General features: G+C 42.8%; 1 protein-coding gene across 4 annotated transcripts in view; it reads left to right on the top strand.

Moving 5' to 3' along the window:
• The window catches only part of DAAM1 (dishevelled associated activator of morphogenesis 1), a 3,124,549-nt gene that overhangs the window by 1,666,148 nt on the left and 1,435,135 nt on the right, over nucleotides 1–23,266 (top strand). The window lies entirely within an intron of this gene.

The raw sequence follows: 23,266 nt of genomic DNA, 5'->3' as shown, positions 1-23,266 counted from the left end.
AACTTCATTAGACTGCCTCTCATTAATTTGTTCAGCTGCACTGTCAGAAAAATATGGTTTAGCCCTTCCTTCCTTTCATTCAGAACCTTAGAGTGTGCCCTATCGACCTCTCGTGAGTCATAGCCCCTATTCAGAAACTCATCCTTCAAAGTCTATATTCCTTCCATATAATCCTCATTACAGCAAAGGCGTGAAACTGTCATGGCCTGTTCTTTAACTATATTAGGAAAAATACGATCCAAATGCATAGTATCACGATGGAGGAAAGCGGGACAATAACAATCTTTTCTATGCAGCCTGGTAGACCATCCACTATTTGTCTTAAAGACGGTAATATCTAAAAAGTCAATACTTTGTTTAGATTGGCTCATGGTGAACTGTAGGAAGCCCCCTGTGTCATTCAAATGTTGGTGGAATTATGTCAAACTATCTTCATCTCCTTTCCATCCAGCAAAAAGGTCTACAAAACACTGATAAAATACTGCATGGGGGTTAACTTCCAATAACTACTGCTGTTCCCAGTTCACCATGACTAAATTGTCATTTGTGTTGGCGCAACTGGCGCCCATGGCCACCCCCGCTACTGTAGCAAACCTCATTGAACATAAACAAATTGTGCTCCAATACAATCTTCAATAGCATGCATAAAAAATCTATCCGCTATGTCGACATTTTGCCATAGCTAACAAGGACAGACCTGACCATGCTTATACCTTGTTGATTCCGTATTCTAGTAGAGAGAGAAACGACGTTTAATGTAACAAGTATATCTATATCTACTTGTCCTGGTGCCTGTACTGCTTTATATAGGTCACTCAGGAAATGCTTGGTGTCCTTCAACACATGTATATAATCCTTCAATACTTCTCTTACTTCTCCATTTAAAAAAAAATTGAGATGGGCTTAGTGAGCCATCCTGCCCCTGCTGCTATTGGTCTAAACTTTGGGCATGTAAGATTCTTATGAACATTTGGGAGACCATGTAATTGTGGAACCAGTGGTTTCTGCACAATAAAAAACTGAAATAATTCTTTAGTTACAACCCCCATACACAAACATTTATGTAAAGTATCATAAATATATTTGCTCATCTTATTTACAATATCCAAAACACAATCTTATACACAGTCAAATCCAACAACATTTCACTCATTGCTTCATAATAAAAATGAGAATTTAAAACAATAACAGGGCCCCCTTTGTCCACGTGGCGAATTACTGTATCAGTGTTCCTTTGTAAATCTTGCAGAACTTGTCTGTCTGCCCTAGGCAAATTACTTCCTTTCTTTTTAAAACTAATGTGAAAGTCATGCGCATAAATAGCATTCTCACTTGCTTTTAAAAAAAGTTTCCATGTTTGGTGGTAATGAAGGCATGCAAGTGCTAACATTTCTATAATTAGACCTCTCCATTCTATCCATATTATTAAATTGCAATTTCAATGCTACATTTCTAGTAAAAAGTCATAACTCAGTCAGTAAGTCACTAATATTTGTATAGCTGGAAGGTATAAAACCCAAACCTTTGAGTAATGAAACCTCTGCTGCTGTCAGTTCATAGTCAGGCAGATTCAACAAGGAAGTCCTTGTGTCCATACCCCCACATTTTCTTCACTCACTTTCTCTCTTCAATAAACTGGTGGATTTATACGTTGTTGAGGACTATTCATACTTGGTGGATTCTTCTTGTTTGGAGGTTACCTTCGGCCTGCTTGTGTATTTTGTGTTGTTGAACTGTCGTTTTCCTCACTTTCTGGGCCAGTGCGGGGAAGATTTTTTGAATATTAGAGTATGTGGATTCAGGCTTTCCTCTGTTGCTAAAGATACAAATTCTATAAAGAGAAAAGAAATTTAAATAAATACCTTCCACATTAAGTGATAATACAAATGAGAACATATAAAAAGCAGCAGTAAAGTCCATGTCATAGCCTTATCTGTGCCCCACAGCTAATTACGGTGCAGTTACCCACATCACTTCTTGGGAAGGCTCAAGAATTTACTATGGAAGTGCAATATGCAGTCTTCCCTCTTTTGGGTCCACAAGTAAAGATGGTCTACAGTTTGCTTCAAAACAATCTACAGTCCCATGCTTGTGCAAGAAAAGTAACATATAGAATGTCACAGAATATGATGGATGTAATGCACTCCTATCTCACCTACATTCATAACTGATGGGCTCAGAGCCGAGAATCGGCTCCGACTCGGCTGATACACTAGCAGGAAGTCTCTCATTGGCTGGCCCAACCCCCTTATCCCAGGATGCACCACGCCCAAACCCCCAGATCTCGTTTGCCGCTTCTGAAGTAACAATGTGGTCTCGACTTGGCTGTGGCTAAGTACCCTTCCTTTTTTGGCCTTTTTGGGTCGTTTTTGCTCTTAGCTTAGAAATTTTATAACCAAATAGCTATTTTAATAGCTATCTTCTTCTGTACTACCCTGTGATTGGCTGCGTTTGTTTTTGGTTGTTGTGTAATTCCTTCTGTTTGGCGGGCTAGGCCCGTTTGAGTTAGAGGGCCTTTGCCCTATTTCTTGTTGAGCGTTTCAGTTAGAGCTCTTCCCTCCCTTCTCTCCTTGTGTTTCGAGTGCTTTGTGGGTCATGTCTGGCAAAGAAAAAGAGCATAAGCCATTGGGCTTTAAAAAATGTTCGAAATGTGGCTATAAAATGTCGTTAACAGATGGCCATGCCATCTGTGTTATTGCTTAGGGGTTAAACACTTGCAAGAATCTTGCAGTGTTTGCCATGCCTTCTCCTCTCGTGTACTACAGGAGAGAAACAATAAGTTGATCCTGAAAGGTTTAATAAAACCAGCCTTTGAGGAAGCTATATCTTCTTCTCCCTCTTCGAAATCGAAGAAAAAAAAGTCTTCGGCTCCGACAAGCTTCTGGTGCCCCCCTGTCTTTGGACAGCGCAGCTCCAAGGTCTGAGGATTCCTCCATGTGTGGTCTCCCTTTTTCCGAGGAGCCTTCAGAGTCTTTGCCTGAAGAACCCCCCAGGAAAAAGTTGTGCAAGAGGAAGCACATAGACTCCCCAGATGAGTCTGTCACCTCGGACACCGACCTTGATGATGCGGAAGGGTCCCCGGAGTCGTCCTCTGACGGTGTCTCATTTTCCGATGTCCTGGAGATCTTGAGACAGAGGGGCGACTGGCCGTCCAAAACCCCTTCCGTGGAGGAGTCGGTCTTCCTCAAGGCCTTTGGAGCCCCAACCCTCCGCCTCCTGGGTGTCTCCACCCTTCGATGAATTGCTGGATCTTATTTGTCGAAGGATGTGGGAGCACCCTGATTCTGTGGAGCCAGTTCCTTCTCGCCCCAACTGATTTTTATCCGCACCCCCCTGGCAAGGAGTTTCTAACCAAGGGAGTTCCAGTGGATGCTATGGTGGTGGCGTCTGCCACCCAGCAGGATGTGGCAGAGGCATCTACGTCTATCCATCCTCCTAACAAGGAGTCCAGGAGCATGGATAGGTACGGGAAGCATACCCTGACTTCAGCAACCTTTACCTTGCGGTCGCTAAATTATTTGTGTCATTTTATGAGACTCCAAAGGGATCTCATAAAGGAGTTGGGAGATACCCTGTCGGGTAACGTGCCTGAGGCATTGACGCAGTCTGTCAACGTCCAGCTGTCTACCCTTTCGTCGATTAACTCGTCCATGAGGCTCATATCGTATGCAGCCGAAGGGGCGAGTAATGCAGCGAGTTCGGGCATAGCCCTTGGGAGGCAGGCCTGGATGCGCTTGTCACTTTGCGGAGGCTTTCAAGTCTTCTTTCACAGAAGCTCCATTCGACGGGTCCTCTCTCTTTGGACCCAAGGTGAAAGACACACTCACTAGATGCGAGCAGGAGGGTAAGACTTTGTCTGCCGTTGGGGCCCGTTTTTCGCTCCCTTCGAGACCTTATCCCAAGGCACAGAGGGGAGGAAAGATGTGGTTCAGAAAGTCCCAAAAGTCTTTCCCTGCCCATCAGAGTGACCCCCCTTCCAGAGGCAGAGGAGGGGGGAATTATTCTGGAAGAAGTCGCCCTAGAGGCGGCGGAGGCCCCCGCATCACAGGAGACCGTGAATCCTTTCGTGGTTCCTCCTTCCAGCGTCCCTCAGGGTCTGCCCGACTGTGCGTCTCCAGAGCCAGTCGGGGGTCGATTTTTGGAGCATCCAACGGCCTGGGGTTCCATCACTCAGGATCAGTGGGTGCTTCGTATCATCGCCGGAGGTTACACCATTCCCTTTATCCATCCCCCTCCACCATCAAGGAAAATCCCGCACGTGCATCCCAGTCAACTTGATCAAGCAGCCATAGAGGTCGCAAAGCTGCTCGGAAAGGGAGTCATCCAGCCAGTCCCCGCAGACCAGACCGGATTAGGAACTTACTCAAAGTTATTTTTGGTGCCGAAAAGAACAGGGGGACTTGAGACCCATTCTGGACCTCAGCCACCTAAACCGCTTCGTAAAGAAGTCCAAGTTCCGGATGGTCACGTTGCAATCCATTTTCCCATTGCTGAAAAAAGGAGTATGGATGTGCTCCATCGATCTCAAGGACGCCTATTATCACATCAAGATAAACAGGGCATCCAGGATACATTTACGCTTCCACCTAGGAGCCAGTCACTTCCAGTTCCGAGCCCTGCCCTTTGGTCTCACCATAGCCCCCAGGGTGATTACCAAATGTCTGGCAGTGGTGACGGCTCACCTGAGACGTCTGGGATTCCAGGTGTTTCCATATCTAGACGACTGGCTCCTCACCGCCCCCACCAGGCATCTTCTTATTCAAGCTGTGAGTGCTACCATCGAATTGGGACATCTATTAGGAACTACATTCAACTGGGAAAAGTCTGTATTGCTGCCATCACAGCGTGTTGCCTTTATAGGTGCAGAGCTAGACTCTGTCGAGATGCGAGCATTCCTTCCAACAGAGAGGATAAAGATACTACAGAACCAAGTCCTAGCCTTACTACCCTGAAGCAAAGCCCCAGCCAGGATGATCCTTCAGCTTTTGGGGTCGATGGCGGCCGCCATTCTTCTGGTCCCTCTGGCAAGATTGCACATGTGAATTCTCCAGTGGCTTCTGTCGACCCAGTGGTCGTACCAAGATCTGCCCTTGTCCTACCCGATTCTCATTACGGATACCTGCCGGCGAGATCTTCGTTGGTGGCTCCTGTCCTCCAACCTGAACCAGGGGCGACTCTTCTGCCCCCCTCCCCCATTGCCACAGTGACCATGGACACCTCCCAGATAGGGGGGGGGGCATTATCTGGACAGGACGGTTCAAGGCACGTGGCAGGATCACGAAACCCACTTACACATCATTGTCCTGGAGATGAGGGCAGTGCTTCTAGCATTGCAGGCACTTCACAGCTCTCTTCCCAAGGGTACCATCGCAATCTTCTCAGACAATATGGCGGTAGTATGGTACCTGAACAAGCAGGGAGGAACCAGGTCTTATCCTCTTTGCAGAGAAGCCATGAGAGTTTGGAACTGGGTGATCGCTTCCTGGAGATTTCTAGTGGCAACGCACATTCCGGGGAAGTCCAATGTGATAGCAGACAGACAAGCTGAGCAGAGTTATTCTGATGCCTCACGAGTGGTCCCTGAACGACCGAGTAGCGGCTCAGATCTTCTCCAAGTGGGTGTTTCCCTGTTGCGACCTTTTCGCCAGCCCCTGGAATGCGAAGTGCAGCAATTTCTTCTTCCTGATCCCCCTCAGGGACGCTCTAGTCCACAATTGGCCCTCCGGTCTGCTCTACGCCTTCCCTCCGGTCCCACTACTGCCAAAGGTGATTCAGAAGGCGATCTGCTTGGGAAGCAACATGATTTTGATCACACCACACTGGCCCAGCCAAGTTTGGTTTCCTTTCCTTCGGAAGTATGCAGTGAAGGATCCTTGGATTCTGGACCCAGTTCCAGACCTCCTGACTCTTCAGACAGGTCAAGCCCATCCATCACTGCGAACTCTCAAGCTAACGGCTTGGCTGCTCCACTTCCGACCTTAGTCAGACAGCATATCCTTTCGCCTGAGGTGGTCCGGATTCTGTCTTCTCACAGAGCTTCCACTAAGGAGATATATTCTAATAAATGGAAAAGGTTTGCCATTTGGGCCCAGCAGCACAACCTTGACCCTCTGACAGCCCCGGTGTCCGCAGTATTAGATTTTTTGGCAACTCTTTTTAGACAGGGTTCTGCTGTCTCCATTCTTAAAGTCCAATTGGCAGCAATTTCTAATTATTATGTTGCCTTTGAGCCTTCACTCATGAGTCTTAAGTTGTGTAAGGCTTTTCTTAAGGGAGCTTGGTTGCTTCGCCCCCCGGTGTCGCAACCTGTTTTGCCATGGGATTTGAATGTAGTTTTAGGAGCCTTGACGTCTCATCCCTTCGAGCCAGCAGCCACTTGTGAGCAAAAGTTCTTATCTTGGAAGACTGCCTTCTTGGTAGCTATTACTTCAGCCAGAAGAGTTTCGGAGCTTCAAGCCCTTTCTGTTAAGCCCCCTTATCTGATCTTTCACAAGGATAGAGTATCTCTAAGACTAAACCCGTCATTTCTTCCGAAAGTTTCTTCTGCTCTTTGTCTGCAGCAATCTATAGAGCTACCAGTTTTCTTTCCAAAATTTTCCAACAAGGCAGAATACAGACTTCATCAGTTGGATGTGCATAGACAACTGAGGTTTTACTTGGATAGGACACAGCAGCAGAGGAAATCAGGCCAGTTGTTTGTGGCCTTTGCAGATAACAGGATTGGCAAAGCATTAACTAAGACCACTATTGCTAGGTGGATTAGGGATTGTGTTTCATTTATTTATGCATCAGCAGGAAGGGACCTTCCATTTCCAGTTAGAGCGCATTCTACTAGGGCTATGGCTACTTCAGTGGCCTTCCACGCCAGACTGTCGGTGGATGAGATATGTGCAGCGGCCACTTGGGCTTCTCCACATACTTTTATTTCTCATTACAAACTGAAAGTGGCCTCTAGAGGTCTGGCATCCTTTGGTTCCACAGTGCTCAGGAGTGTTTTCCAGTGAGCCTCCCAGGATCGAGGTGCTAGGGACGCTGTCCCTTAAGTTATGAATGTAGGCGAGATAAGTTCGCATTACATCTTTTAGTTATGTACTTACCATAACGATAGATGTATGTGATCCATCTTGCCTACATTCGTACGTACCCGCCCTCCTTCCCCCTACCTGTTGGATCTGGAGGAAACACTATTGTACAGTTGGAGTGGCTCATGTGAGTGAGTTGTTGCAGGGCAAACAAGATCTGGGGGTTTGGGCGTGGTGCATCTTGGGATAAGGGGGTTGGCCCAGTCAATAAGAGACTTCATGCTAGTGTATCAGCCGAGTTGGAGCCGATTCTCAGCTCCGAGCCCATCAGTTATGAATGTAGGCGAGATGGATCACATACATCTATCGTTATGGTAAGTACATAACTAAAAGTTCAGTCTTATCTTGGTTATTAATTGTACCATTTCGTACTTTAATTGCACCAATATAGATGGCACAGTGGTGCACCGGTAGCATTGCCACCTCACAGCAAGAGGTTCTCCAGTTCGATTCTTGGCTTGAGTGCCTTCTGTGCAGTCTGCATGTCCTCCCTGCATTTGTGTGGGTTTTCTCCGGGTACTCTGGTTTCCTCTCAAGTTACAAAGGCATGCGTCTGGAGCATTTTCCTTCAGGCCTCTGCTGAAAATTGGCTTCATTCCAAGTCGGACTTTCCCGGTAAACAAATGATAAATAAAAAATTAATTTCTACAGAAAGAGATTAAAAAATCTTAAATGATAATACCAATGAGAACAAATAAAAAGCAGCAGTAAGATCCATTTCATAGTCTCGTCCACGGTCTACCTCTAATCACGATGCAATTATCCACATCTCTTGCGCCATCTCAAGAATTTACTAAACAAATACTTAGATGGTAAAGATCTATTACACCCAGCTTTATACAGGCCCATTTTGATACTAAACAGTTGTAAAGTGTTCATGTCTATAATGGCTAAAAGAATGACAAAAGTAGTGCCAAAATTGATAAATATGGATTAATGTTGTTTTGTGGAGGGAGGGCAAACATTTGACAACAGTAACAGAACACTGATGATCCAGAGGGAAGCAGAATGTAAAGAGATACCATTGTTGTTTGGTCTCTTGTTGCAGAGAAAGTATTTGACAGAGTTTGTAAGTAGCATTTGTAAGTAGTAAGCCGGGACTTTGAGCAGGGCAATGGAAGCATTTGCATTTTCCTGAAAAAATGATAAGGTTGATTACGGGATGTATGAGGGATCAGAGGCAAAAATTAAAGTGGGTGGGATCCTCTCTGATTATTTCTGCTTGAGCAGAGGAACCAGCCAAGGGTGCCCTTTTTCCCCTTTGTTATTTGTATTGCATTTAGAACCACTGGCAAAGCAAATAAGGGACTCAAAGTCAAGGTTGTAATTGGTATAGTAGTCAAGAAAAGTTGGCTGCATTTCCAAGTGATATTTTATGCTTGACAAAACCAGAGAGAGACATTACATGTTGTGGAACATTTTGAGACCATTTCAAATATTTTTGAGATACAAAATTAATGAAGCTAAAACAAAGGCAATAGCCTTAAATTATGTACCCACACATGAATTGGATCAGCAAGTCCATATTTATGGGGACATGATAAAATGAAATATTTACAAGTATGGATTAAAAATGTTTCTGGTGTGGCAGCGAAGAGTATGTCGAAAGAGACTAAAGAAAAGATTTATACAAAAACTGAGAAAATGGAAGCTTTGTTATATGGATATGGATAGTAACATACAAACAGTCAAAATGTCTTTAGTCCCTTTAGTCAAACATACAAGTCAGGCATACTTTTATCAACCAGAGGTGAAGTTGTGGATAGCAATTAATAAAGAGCTGAAGGACTTTATCTGGGAGGGGAAGACGGCAAGAGTCAAATGGATTAAGCTGATTCATCCAGTAGAACAGGGTAGTTTGGGATTACCCAATTTGAAGGGGTATTTCAAAGCTACACAGTTGAGACTCCTATAGATAACTGTAATTCAAAGTGGAATGGGATGATGTTGAAACAGGGGGGGAAGCTCAAGAAACAAGGAGAGACTGGGATTTTGGAAGCAGGCCTTTAAGGAGAATAACAGTAGTCATACAAAATATTGTATCCTTAAAGTAGCAGAAAGTATTCTAAGAACTAAGCCAACACGGGAATGGAGAAAGGAGATTCTGCCGATAGGGATGACTGCAATTACAGATTTAGACAGTAGGCAAGTGGGGGTGGAATTTATTGGTGAAAACTGGCAAGGGAACCAAGATATTGGGAGCAAATAACTAGAGAGGGAAAGGTAATAGAATAGGAAGAGGTCAAGTATTTATTTGGACTGCAGGTTTAGAGAGTGCCTTCTCTGTCAAAGACTGATTTCAGATTATAGGCAGAGAGAAAGAAATAGGAGGGTCCTAAACGAAAGACCAGCACTGGTAGAGTTTTTAGTAGAATCTAGAACAGAAGCTGCCATTAAAAAAGAATAATTAGTGGAGAATGTTAGAAAGGATTGGGAAGAGAGATTGGATATGCACTTCACAAAGAAACAATGGGAGGATATATGTATGTCTCCCAAATATGCAACAAAATCTTGATGACTTGGGATTTCTGCTTGGAAATGTTTACATAGATATTTTTATGCCCTAAGTAGACTGCAGATAATTTTTCCTCCGGTAGACAGCAAATTCTGGTGGTGTGAAGAGGAAGAAAGAGTTACTTGGGAATATATTTTCTGGAAGTTCGGTGGGTTGGCAGACTTTAAGGATTCTCTGCGGGATGCACTGTCAGAGATGCTGGGTGGGTGGATTGGTGTGACGAGGGAGATAATTTTTCTGAGTTATGATACAGAATTGTAATTGCCTAGACATGGTAAGGCTTTGCTGTGTCTAATTATGGTGGCTGCCAAAAATGCAGTTACTAGAAAGTGGAAATCAGAATCCAAACCAACTATATTAGAAGTAATAAATATAGTAACAGAGTAAAACAACTGGAATTGCGATCTTTAGAAAAGAGTTGGAGCAAACTAAATAGAAAAAAATGTGAATTGTGGGAACAATACATACAGTGGAGGAAGGAGGTTTAAATGAAGGCAGGACTTAAATGAGCTATGTTATGTTTGACTGAAAATGGTTATTTAGATTATAAGTGATGTACAGTAAACTGTGTTAACTGGCACCCTTGGGGATTGGTAGATGCCGGATAAGTGTAGTTTCTGGTTGCTTGAGAGTTACTGTTAAAAACGGACCTGACAAATACTGTACCCTACACTCTACAATACCATAAACACAGTATTGATTTGATTTGAATATTGAAATACAGTAATTAAAAGTTTGTCTGGAATAATAATATTTAAAACTTAATTTTCCGCTAGAAAGCATGGCACGCGGAATGGTTTTCAGTGGCACACAGTGTGGATTGGAATTCAATGAACTGAATAGAGATTGAGAGACTGAATGCATATATGAAAGCAGAAGGGACTGTGTGTGAGAGATTGAAGAGATGTATGAAAGCTGACGAGTGTGTGTGTGTGTGTGTGTGAGACAGATCGGAGCGAGAGTGAGGAAATGCATGTATGAAAGCTGAAGAGACTGTATGTGTGTGTGAGAGAGATCGGAGATAGAATGTGCAATCTGATGCAAACTGGGTGAGTGAGTATGGAGCGAGTGTTTATTTTAGCGATTTAACTTGTTTGGTTTGACTTGTTCTCAGGTTGGAGAGCGAGGGAATTTATTTGTCTTCCTTTTTAAAACTCTAAAAACATAAGGAATGCTTCTGTGGGGGAGGGGGACAATGCTGAATTATTCATACTGTACTGTATTTCTGGTTGCTTGAGTTCCGGTTAACTGAAAGTTTAGTGTATAATGTTTGCAAATATGAGTATGTCCGTATAGTTTGTAATGTAAAGTGTTTGCAACAAGGGTTGTATCGGTGTGGTTCGTTTTCATCTTTATGAAAGTATGATTGATGATGTCATAAGTGATGGATTAATAAAAATATTTCTTGTTTAAAAAAGGGAGCAGGAATTGAATAATGTATGTAATGTTGCTTGGGTTATATGATATATAGCAGTACATGTGAAGTGTAATGTTTGTTAATTTAGTACAATTTGATTACTTTTGTATACATGTAAATTTGCCTATTTCACAAGTGATAAATCAATAAAGGTGTTAAAAGAATTTACTAGACAAGTGCAATGTACAGTTTTCCATCTGCTGAATCCACTAACAAAACAATCTGCAAATTGCTTCAGAACTATCTTCGCATTCTGCCATCCTTCTCTTATTATATCAATATGCAATGAACCAGTTAATGTTTTTATTGCAAAGTCTCTTAATATTATGACATCTTCATCAGTGTCCATCTGTCTTTCTACTTCCAACTGCCTGGATCAGTTGCACTTTCAAAGTCTTTGTTTTTGGAACAGGGGAAAGTAACTCCTTTTCTTCTCCATTTCATACACACCGATACAATCCCAAGAAGCCAATGAGTGCTTAGTCTGACTGCCAGTATTCTCTGCATGCAATCTTAAATTAATTTGCATTTTATTAAAGTCCAACATTTCCTGTGGATTTAAGAATGTCTTCGTAACTCCTTGCATGAAAATTCTCAGTGCTGCCGAGTATATTGGTTACAAATGTTGTTTCCTAGCCTTGTACTCCTTTATAACTGGGCGCATTGTGTTCTGCATCCTTCAGGATTCAAAGGAGTAATCATGCTCTATAAAGACTGAAATTTCTCCAGTCTTCATTTTATTTCCTTTTTTCCAAATCTCTCTCAGGAGTCTCTCCTTCATTTCAAATGTTTGCAGTTGAAGAGTCACTGGTCTTGATCCCCTCTGTGCATCTCGTAATGGATGCCATGAGGTCCAGTGTGCCTATTTAAGTTGAATTTCTTCAGCAGGAAGGCCTGACCACTTATGTAACAATTGCATGGCACTAGTACATTCTCTGCCATCATAACTTTAACTCATACACTCCAGTGGAGCTCAGGAAGTTTGCACTGCAATTTCCAATGGGTGGAGCTTAAGCCTTTTGACAGAATCAAATTATGTTCTCACGTTTCAAACAAATGTTCGTATTTCTAGATCCATAGGGGTTATGAAAGAAGTGTAAATGGGAACGTCTTCAGCACAAACTACTTTTATAGTGGCAGTATTCTTTAGGTTCTAGGTCTTAAACTGAATTTTACAAGTCATGGTTAATACAGTAACTATTAACATTTGTAATATTTTGTAAACAACTTAAAATATTTCAGCAACCACTCAAGTTACATACATACTGTCAGCAGCATTTTATTCCTCTAGCTTAGACCTTTCATATGAGGCTAAGGAGTTCTGAATGTGTTACTTGTTTTTTGAGATATTTAGAAAAATATGAAAATTATATCTATACAAATTAATATCCTAAAAACAGTTAATATTGATTTATTTGCACTAGGCAGAAGTCAAGTATTAATGCAGTTGGGTTTGCCATTGTGCAAGCTTTAAGATGAAGTCTTCTAAAACCTTGTACATAGCATGGTTTTGGAATTATTGATGCAAATATGAACAAGCAATATTAGATGCCTATAGGCATCAGTAGGAGTTAACTGCATATGCACCTGGAGGCGTCACTCCGATGTAATGAGTTAAGGAATGCCCACAATCTTGATGCTTTTTCTAGTGGATCAATCTTCTAAATCAACTGTCTTCACTTCTAAGCACTCATACCTGGCTTCTGAGTCCTCCTCTAGAGCTTTAAGGTCTTCATTTTCAGCCAAGATATCTTTTATGACTGTTGCATGCTTAAGGCCCTCCACCACCTCTCTGATCCTCTTCTCCTGTGCCGATATTTGTTTCATCATTGTCCTTTTCATACCTTAATTTCATTCCATATTGTTTCAAGTGTAATTGACTCGGTGAGCTCATCTTTTTGTTGAGCCATTTGTTCTGCTTCTCTGTGCTTTCCAGTAGGCTTCCTTGTCCTTCACTTCATTTACTAGCTGTCGCCAACTCCATGGCTGCTTACTTCTAGCTAGTGAAGATCATTTCACACTGCTGTGGTATCTTTCAGTTGAGACTTTTTCCATTAAACCACTAAATTATACATTTACTGTGAAGTTCTGCGGAACTGCTCTATCTTATGGCACTGCCATACTGGAAGTCCCCCTCCCAACGCTCTAAACACCAGGAAAGCAGAGTGCTTGACTGCATTGGGAAAAAAGTATATAGAGCCACCCAACCTTCAGAGCCCGTTAACTGACAGATTCATATGACCAGGTGAAGGAGAAAATAAGGGCGGTATCTGAGGACAAAACTACTAGACTTCATCCAGATTGTTAGTCAGGTGACTAAAAGTGCTATGAAGTGCGACTTTGCTGTGGATGCAACATTTAGGGTGGCAGCTGCTAGTTCTGTAGTTGAGCCCTGCATTTAGGGTGATAGCTGCTAGTTCCCTAGTTGAGCCCTGCCTAGGCCTACAGCCTCTGCCGAGGGATATCAAAATGCAGTTCATCAGTGCCTCCCACTTGGTAAGGACCTATTGTTTGTGACCCCTACCCCTACAGCTGAAGTTTTCAAAAGGATAGAGGAAACGCAGAAGGCAATGTTTTCTGTGAAACAGCTTTTTCACTGCCTCATGTAGAGGTACAACAGAAACTGATTCTTCAAGTCTGGGCTATGTTGTTGTCAGCAAAGAAAGGAGAGATGACAAAGAGAAGCCCAAAGGGAAAACATAAGGGCTCCCACTGTCATTTAACTTCTTTGCCCTTAATTTGGCTACTGCACCCAGGGTATTTAAAAAGTGCTTGGCACTAATTTTTGTTTAATGCAGAACCAAAGACGTTCACATTTTCCTTATCTGGGCAACTTCCCTATTCACTTACCTTCCACAGAAGGAGTTGGAGAGAGGTCTGAAATTCATGGATTTACTTCAAAGCCTGAGACTGTTTCAGTATCCCCAAATCAAATTTCATCCCTTTCAAATCTGTGATTTTCTTGTGAAGCCTTTAGGACTTGGGCCTTTCTCATTCAGGACAACATTGAATTCCTAGCAACCTACTTGCACACACTAACTCAGAAAACATTTCTCATGGTTAGGGCATTGTAAGGGCACTGGGGTTCATGGGTTCCACAGTCTCATTGGCATTACTGTTGAGGTTACTTGCAAGAAGATCCAGTGGTACCTCAGAAGCACATAAAGCCAATGCTGCCAGCCCTCAAAGGAGATGACTCCTGTGTTATCCTGTATCTCGCAGGAGTTAGTGTGGTGACCTAACCAGGTCAAAGAGAGTAGAGGGCTTCTCATGAATTAGGACTCCCCTTTCAGACTCTTATGAAAGATGTGTTAGACCTGGATTGATGAGCCTATTTAAAGTGCCTCATGATTCAAGGAGTATGGGACAATGCTCAAAGAAAAAAATGAATCATTGAAAAATGACAGCCATTATCTAGGCACTGAAGGCTTTCAAGCCCATTTGGGAAAAAAGTTTTGCAAGTGATAGATAATATAACTGTAATGTGGCACAGAAGCAAATGTGTTGGGTGGGGCTCAGTCATATCCCTTATGCAGGCTGCCTGTGATTGCTTGGGCGAAAGATGTTCAATTCTAGTAGACTTCAAAGACAGTCTACACCCCCATTTCAACAGAACTCGGTGGCAGATCATCTGCATAACCACATGAGTAGATGTTATTATACAGGGATGCCTTCCTGCAGTTCATAGGAAGGGTTTCACATTGCTTGACTTGTTTGTTTCTCTTCGTAACAAGTATTTGAGGTTCTGCTGTGGAGCACTACACAACGAAGCTTGGGCACTAATAAATGACTGATGAAATTTGCGCAATGACCATGTTTATTAGGTTGGGATGGGACCCCAGTGCATAAAATGATACTAATAACCTTTTCAGCACATTCTTATATTTACTGTTGTATGTATAACATAAAGTTGAAATATTATGTATGTTAAGATTCTGTTCAACACTTTGTGATCATACAGTATATTGTGCTCACCTTAGTTTTGCCTAAATGATGTAATTGTTAGAATACTGCATGCTTGCTTGAAATATGAGGCTCAAAACTGACCTTTTTTTCTTCGATCAGTTATTGGGCCATGCTTATCAATAATCAGACTTTGAATTGCGGAATTGGGTTACAAGTCTTGCTTAGCTTTTAACACTAAATGCTACAGAGTGCATCTTACTGTTGGACCAATGTATTCTACATTGTCCACCATTCATTTCTTGAAACCTCTGATGTGGTTTACAGTAGGTCACACAGTTTACTATAGTCTACCACATGATGCTTTTGCACAGTGGAATTAATTAGCAGTGAAAAAAAAAACCTGCTTGTCACATTGGTTCCTTTACATTCATAAAAAACACTTGGGTATTCCTATACATTTCAAGTTCTTCCTAATGTTTACCAGCAGTTTACACTTACAGTTTTGCTACTGCATAGATAACTTGACTTGAACAGTGTTTGCTATTTCTTTCTTCTGTTCAACTCTTGAAAACTGTAGGAGTGCCTGGAGAGGAAAAATTATAGGGATGTAAGCATTGCTTCCCAATGAATGAATGATGGATGCATGGTCATTTGCAGACCATAGTCCATGCTATCCACAGTCCACTAGTCAAATCAAGAGAACAGTTCAGACTATTAAAAAAATTTGAATTTCCTGAAGAAAGCTGAGAGCATTAGTACTACCTGTTATGTGAATGTACATGTAGCATTGCTGGAATATAGCAGTAACCAAGTATGTTTCTTTCACCTGGTCATATGTTAACTGATTGTAGACTGAAGAGTGATCATCTTATTTTAGCCTTAAATGGTATTTCATTGCCAGAGAAATTAAAGGTAAATTAGTCTAGACTCGCTGTTGATTAGAGGCAGTGGAATCCACTGTTAAGATTCTGAAGCCATTTCATAATCTTTTGGCAGGGCTGGGATCTACACAGAAGTTAAGTATAAAGGAGCACACACAACAGTACTTCTCTCCTAAAACAAAGACTGTAACATTTTAAGTCTTGGTGGTGTTCCAGGCATTTTACTTCAAAATTGAAAATAATTACATATACAGCCTGAAATTTCTATATACTTTCCTGTTATTTTCAGCATGCAGCTGTAAGGGTCATGAATTAATTTAGCCCCAAAGTTCAGGTTGACTACATGCATACTAAAGTTAGTTGGAGGTATGAACTTGTCAGCAATTTCTGGATGGTTGAGGTAATGGCAGCAATACAGCTTTGGCATTATCACAAACCTCTTCGATTTTGACACAGCATATATTTTACTGGGTGGCAGTTTTGGTGGATGTTCTTCATCTCACATTGCTGCAGTCCTTACTTATGGGTAGTCCGCTGTCCTCGGTCGGCCCGAATACCAAAGTATTAGGCTGACGTCGGTCATGGGCGCCTAGATCTGACATCAGAGCGTCAGGGTATAAAGGCGCATGACCGACGTCATATCCTCAGTCTTTTTTGCCGCGTGGTCCGATGCAGAAGCAGCGTTGCAAGTGCCGTTCGGCGTTCTGAAATTTTCGCTTTGGAGTTTCAGACCCATACCAAGTTGGGCTAAGTACCCGTTGGGAATATTTTTGTTTTTCTTGCTTCAGTTACTTACGGATGTCAGAAAAAGTGAATAATTGTATTTCTTGTGGGAAACAGATACCGCATAGGGATTACCACCGCTTTGTATTCCTTGTTTGGGACCGGAGCACGGCGTAGTCGGTGTCGGTTTTGTGCTAGGTTTAATAAGCGCACTATAAACGGAGGTTAGATTGCGCTAGGTTAGTCTTTGGCAAGAGGTGTAATTATAATATGCCGTCGGATGTTCCGACGCCTGCTTCTACTAAGAAGCGCAAAGACAAATCTTTAAAGCCTAGGCAGGATGATTCGTCTGCTACGGACGCCGAATCTTTAGAAGCTACAGCTGAACAGGTGGATCCGGCTGAAGTTTCTGTTGAGTCCCAGGGGGAAACTTTGATTTTACAAGATGTGGCCTCTCAGGAGGCAGGTCAGGCTGAAGGGGCCTCTCAGGTTACTATTCTCCCTTCTATGCCTAAGGTGGTTAGGCCTTCTGTTACTGTTTCTAAGGCTCCTTCTAAGGGCAGGTCTGTTTTGCCTTCCTCTGGGGTCAGTTCTGGTTCTTCAGGGTCTGTGCCTAAAAGCACATGCTTAAAATGGCAGAGGATTTGATTACTTTAATTAGAGGTTCTATGCCCCCTCCTGATAAAAGGCCCAGGATGGAGCCAGAGTTGGAAAGTTTGGAACAGGCCTCAGATGATTCAGAGTCTTCTGCTGAAGACATTCAAGATTTCCCTCCTTATTCTGATTCTAATGCAGAGGATTCCACTCCTTCTGCTTCTCCTCCAGAGGATTTTTCATTTTCAGAAACTCTGCATTCCATGAGGGAGCATTTTAAGTGGGAAGGGCAGGATTACTCTGATTCACGGAAGAGACTTAGGGAGTTCTTGTTTTTACCTCAGCATAGACCCTTAGCTATACCTCCGGTTTTGGATGTTGTTTCAGATGTTTTCTCGGAAGCCTCCCTTAATCCAGATTCTGTGCCTCCTGCCCCAGTTAAACCGGACAGGTACTACAGGGTGCCTGAGGCTCATAAATATCTGTATAAGAGTCCTAGGGCGGACCCAGAAACTATTAGTCAGGGGCCTAAGGGTGTTTAGAGCCTCTGTTGTTAAGAATCCGGTTCCTCTGGATAAGGAAGCTAGAGCTTTGGATAGATGGGGTAAGAAGGTGTATACCTCTTCTACTTTAGCAATGAGAGCTTTGAACTGCCAGTTTCATATGTTGAAGTATCAGAATTTCCTCCTTTCTCAGCTAAGATCTAAAGTGGATGCTTTGGCAGAGGGCATAGAGTGTAAAGAATTGCAGGATTTAGTGCATGTTTCTGAACAGGTGGGTAAGCACTCTTTGCAATGTGGTTTTGATGCTTTACAGGCTTCTTCTAGGGTGGCTGCCACTGGTTCGGTTATTCGTAGGCACGCCTGGCTTAAGGATCAGAATTTGTCTGAGCATGTTAAGTCTAGAATTCTGGATGCCCCTTTACAGTCTGAAGTTTTGTTTGGTCCTCCTGTGGAGTCAGTCTTAAAGAAAATGGAAGACAAGGCTAAGTCTATGCAGACTGTTAAAGATTTTTTGCAGGTACAACCTCCAAAGTTTAGTAGAAATTGGCCTACTTAAGGGGTGGACGTACCCTTCTTCTAAGATTCTCAGTCTAGGGGTAGATCTAGGCGTGGTAGGGGCAGAGCTCAGAGTACCTTCAGGCCGAGACAATGGAGTTCGCCTGCTCAATCTGCTGGTGAGGGCAGGGGCCAGTCCTTTCGTAAACAGGCCCAATGACCTGCATTTTCAGCTGCCAGATTCTTCTTGCCTGGCAGCTCCTTTGGGAGGAAAGTTGGCTCTTTTCAAGCAAAATTGGCATTTAGTCACCCAGGACAAATGGGTATTGGACATTATAAACCGAGGTTACAAGTTCTATTCCCATACCATGCCTCCTTTCAAAGGCATGCCAGACGTCCCTCCTCGGCAAAGGATAGAGGCTCACAAACAAATTTCTTTACTTCTTCAAATAGGAGCTATACAGCCAGTTCCTCTGTCAGAAGTGGGCCTAGGATTTTATTCTCGCCTGTTTCTAGTTCCAAAGAAAGGGAACACGTGGAGACCAATTTTGGATTTATCTATCCTCAACGCTTACCTGGACATTCCAAAGTTCAAGATGCTGACTTTACAACAACTTTTACCTCTGTTGGGAAAAGATCACTGGATGGTTACTCTGGATCTCAGAGGCTTACCTTCATGTTCCTATCAGGCCCAGTTGCAGGAGGTACCTGCTGGCTGGAAATTTACATTATCAGTTCTCTGCATTGCCCTTTGGCTTATCTACTGCGCCCAGAGTGTTCACAAAGGTTCTGGCTCCAGTGATAGCCTTTTTCAGACTAAGAGGAATACAGATTTATCCTTATTTGGACGATTGCCTGATTATTGCACAAGAAAAGGACAAACTTCTTCATCATCTACAGTATGTGATGGCAGTGTTAAGATGCCTAGGGTATTCTGTGAATGAAACAAAGTCCAGTCTAGTACCCTCTCAGGACATGTGCTTTCTGGGTGTGAGACTGAATACAGCTTCCCAGATGGCTTTTTTGACCCCGGACAAACAAAGAAGCCTTTCTCTTTATTTCCATCAAATGTCTCTACAGTCCAGGCTGACTGCAAGGACAGTCCTTCGAGCCTTGGGGTTCATGGCATCTTGTATTCTGGTGCTTCCCAATGCCAAATTGCATATGAGGAAGCTTCAATGGTATCTCAAAAATGTATGGACACAGCACTGCCAAGATCTAGACACTGTCATTCAGATAATACCTTGCATTCAGAAGGAGTTTTTGTGGTGTGCTCAGGAATGTCACCTAAACAAGGGACTCTCTGTGACCCGGCCAGAGGCGAGTCAGATTCTAATGACAGATGCCTCGGACAAGGCTTGGGGAGCACACCTCAATGGAAAATGGGTGCAAAACACGTGGCCTGTCAAACTCCAACATTTGCATATCAGCTTGAAGGAAATGTTAGCAGTCCAGTTTGCATTGATGGCTTTCAAAGATTTACTTCACCCAGGGCAGGTGTTGATTCAAACATACAACACTACTGTCATGTGGTACATCAACAAGCAAGGGGGAACCCATTCTTACCCTCTTTGCAGGCAAGCGATGATTTTGTGGGAAACTGCTCTCAATCTACACCTCAATCTTCAGGCAAGGTTTCTACCAGGAGCACAGAACTCCTTAGCAGATGTGTTGAGCAGACAAATAGTGGATCCTCACGAGTGGAAATTGGATCCTCATGTATTTCAAAACTTGACAGTGTTATGGGGAACTCCAGACATAGATCTGTTCGCTTCTCCACTAAATTACCAGTTGCCAAAGTTTTGCACAAAAATGTTTCATCACACAGCTTGGAAGGTGGACGCTCTATCATTCAGTTGGAACAATCTGCATGTATATGCCTTTCCACCTCTGCCTCTTCTTCCCAAGGTACTTTTGAAGGCCAGACAAGACAAGCCAACCATGATTTTGATAGCGCCAGATTGGCCTCGACAACACTGGTACCCACTACTGAGGAGTTTAGTACGAGAACCTCCATGGCCTCTGCCTTTGATTCTGCACCTTTTGTCACAAGAGGACAATCACTTCCTCAATGTCAAGATTCAGTCTCTGCATCTAACAGCCTGGCATATTCTGTTTTAGACTCTGGAGGGTCTCAGCTTCCACAACAAGTTTTGAATGTTATTTTGGAGGCCAGGAGGCCTAGTACCAGGAAAGTTTACGCTGATAAATGGAGGAGATTTTTTATTTGGAGCAAAGGAAAGGACTTTGATGTCTCCAAACCTGATTTAAGTGTTGCTCTTCAATATCTTACTGAGTTATTGGACAAGGGTTTGTCTTTCTCCTCGATAAAGGTCCATGCTGCAGCCATTTCTGCTCACTATGATTGTGACCTCCTTTATTCTCTCATCCTTTGTTTAAGCAATTTCTTAGAGGGGCAAAGAATATAAGACCCCCACGTAGAGCTCCTACTCCTGCTTGGGATCTCAATTTTGTGTTGGAAAACTTACTCTACAACCTTTTGAGCCTGCAGCTACTGCCGAGTTAAAGTATTTGTCATGGAAAACTGCTTTTTGTTGGCCATTACCTCTGCAAGAAGGGTTTCTGAATTACAGGCCCCATGGCAGTGGAGCCTTTCCTGATTTTTCATAAGGATAGGGTATCTTTGCACTAATCCTTCCTTTATGCCTAAAGTGGTTTCTAGTGTGGCCTTAAACCAAACTATTCATTTGCCTACTTTTTATGCAAACCCCAAAATAAAGGGAGAAAATTTTGCATACTTTGGATATTCACAGGCAGTTGCGTTATTATTTGAGCAGAACCAAGGAGTTCAGACAGTCTCAGCAGTTGTTTGTTTCTTTTGCTTTGGGTTCACAGGGTAAACCTGTTTCAAAACAAACTATTTCTAAATGGATTGGGTTTGGTATTTCTTTCTGTTATTCCCATCATGGTAAGGAGATTCTTGCTGGAATCAGGCCTCATTCCACTAGGGCTACTGCTACTTCTACGGCCTTTCTAAGGGGGGTAGCTACAAAGGACATTTTGGAGGCAGCTACTTGGAGTTCAGTGCATACTTTTTCTAAACATTACCACCTTCCTCTTTATTCTAAATCTAGGGCTGGATTTGCCACTGCAATTTTACAGGGCATTTTGGCAGCCCCTAATGCTTTATGATTTTTACCAACCTCCCTTTCCCTATGCTTTGGGATTCTACCCATAAGTAAGGACTGCAGCAATGTGAGATGAAGAACATAGTACAGTTTTGTACCTACCATAAATGTAGATGTTCAAGATCCACATTGCTGCAGTCCAATTTACCCTCCCTCCTTCCCCACTGTAGTTTGACATGGTGCTATGCTTTAGGTGATGGTTGTTGTTGGGCATGTTTTTGGGAGGTATTCTGTTTTTGGCTGTGGCCTTTCTGGTTTGGCCTTCTGACATCTGGGGCAAGAAAAGACTGAGGATATGACGTCGGTCATGCGCCTTTATACCCTGATGCTCTGATGTCAGATCTAGGCGCCCATGACCGACGTCAGCCTAATACTTTGGTATTCGGGCCGACCGAGGACAGCGGACTACCCATAAGTAAGGACTGCAGCAATGTGGATCTTCGAACATCTACATTTATGGTAGGTACAAAACTGTACTTTTATAAGAATGTTACCTGTATCAGCACAGGTGCTTCAGTGACCAAACTAGAGAGAGGATGAGAGTTGAGTGGATAACACTGCCTCACCAATTCTGGGGGGGTGGAGGATGCTTAGGCTCACTGCAATAGCTCTGCACTGATTGGGAAGTTGCTCATAGGTGTAATCAGTCATGCACCTCCTGCAGGCAGCAATTGCAGAGCTTGCAGGGTTGCCATGGGGTGGGAGGGATGGTTGAGACATGATGCTGCATCAATATCTTTGATCTCACCAGTCATGGTTGTGGGTTGCTTTGAGCTTGAAGAAGCTAGGATGTAGCCAGTTAACCTAGTGAATGGGGATAGGAGCTAGTGGCAGCTGAGAGACAGCTGCAGGAAGGGGGAAAAAGTGACTGCAGTGTTTAGTAGCCTGATTAGTAGTTTGTAGCTTGATTCTCTGAATAGCTTCAGATGTGTATCTTGATGAAGTACATTTATGTCGGACAGGTATGGCATAAACTGGAATAGGTGTATGGTTCCCCAGTAATCACATTAATGAGGATTTGTCTTCACAAGTTGACATATTTAGTATGCCATGCATTTTATCTGCATCTGGCTGTAACCCATCAACAATTGGTATGTGACACATGCATTTCAGAGGTATAACTCCTCACACTAGCGTTGATGTAGGCATCAGACCTGACCATGTTAGAATGTCCAAAAGCTAGATTAGTCTGCTGTTATGCTTTCATTTTGGAGTGGTAGTTGTAGCACCCCTGACAAGAATGTCATAACAGTCTTAACACCTTAGGCAATGTACATGCGAATATCTCTGGGACAAACAAATCTCCAAATGGTAGTCTCTGAACTCTATATTGTAACCAAGAGTATGTTAAACATTCCTGGTTAGAACTTGCCTCATCTGTTTCACTCTGGCAAAATCCATGATTTCTATCCAGCACTGTAAAGAACTTTGCAATGGGCATTGTAGCAACTACTACTATAACAGTTTGTAAATAATGTTTGAATCCATTTTTGAGATCCTTACTTTATCATTTTGTTTTTTAACACCTTTATTGACTTGTTACTTAAGACGTAGGCAAACATACATTTTTATAAAATAAAACCATGTTAACATGTTCCTTATTACAAGCATCATACAATACATTTTTATGTAACTGTCCTCAGTCCAACATTGCATAAATTGCTCAGTTCCTGCCTTCTGTTAAATCCCACCCCTTCTCCAAAACATTATTCTGCATGCATCATTCCCACAGTTTCTATTTTCACCTGTATAATTTACTACTACAGTTTCCTAAAGATCCCACTTCCAGATGTTCTTCATGTTTCACTGCTGTAGTTATCACTTGTGGGGGTTATCCCTGCTGGGTAGCCCTCGGCCGGTCCAAATACCAGAATAAAGGATTTCCCTCCTGCGTCGGCTGTCTAGGTACAGAGGCTGACATCAGGTCATCAGGGCTATAAAAGGAGACTGCCAAAGTCATTACATCATTCTTTCTTGCCGTGTTGCCTGAAGCAGAAGCAG

The sequence above is a fragment of the Protopterus annectens genome, chromosome 6.part0 (assembly GCF_019279795.1).
Source record: "Protopterus annectens isolate FY-2018-M chromosome 6.part0, PAN1.0, whole genome shotgun sequence".
In the NCBI taxonomy this organism is placed as follows: Eukaryota; Metazoa; Chordata; order Ceratodontiformes; family Protopteridae; genus Protopterus; species Protopterus annectens.
Note: the sequence above shows the minus strand (reverse complement) of the source record. Positions and strands in the feature narration are given on the sequence as shown.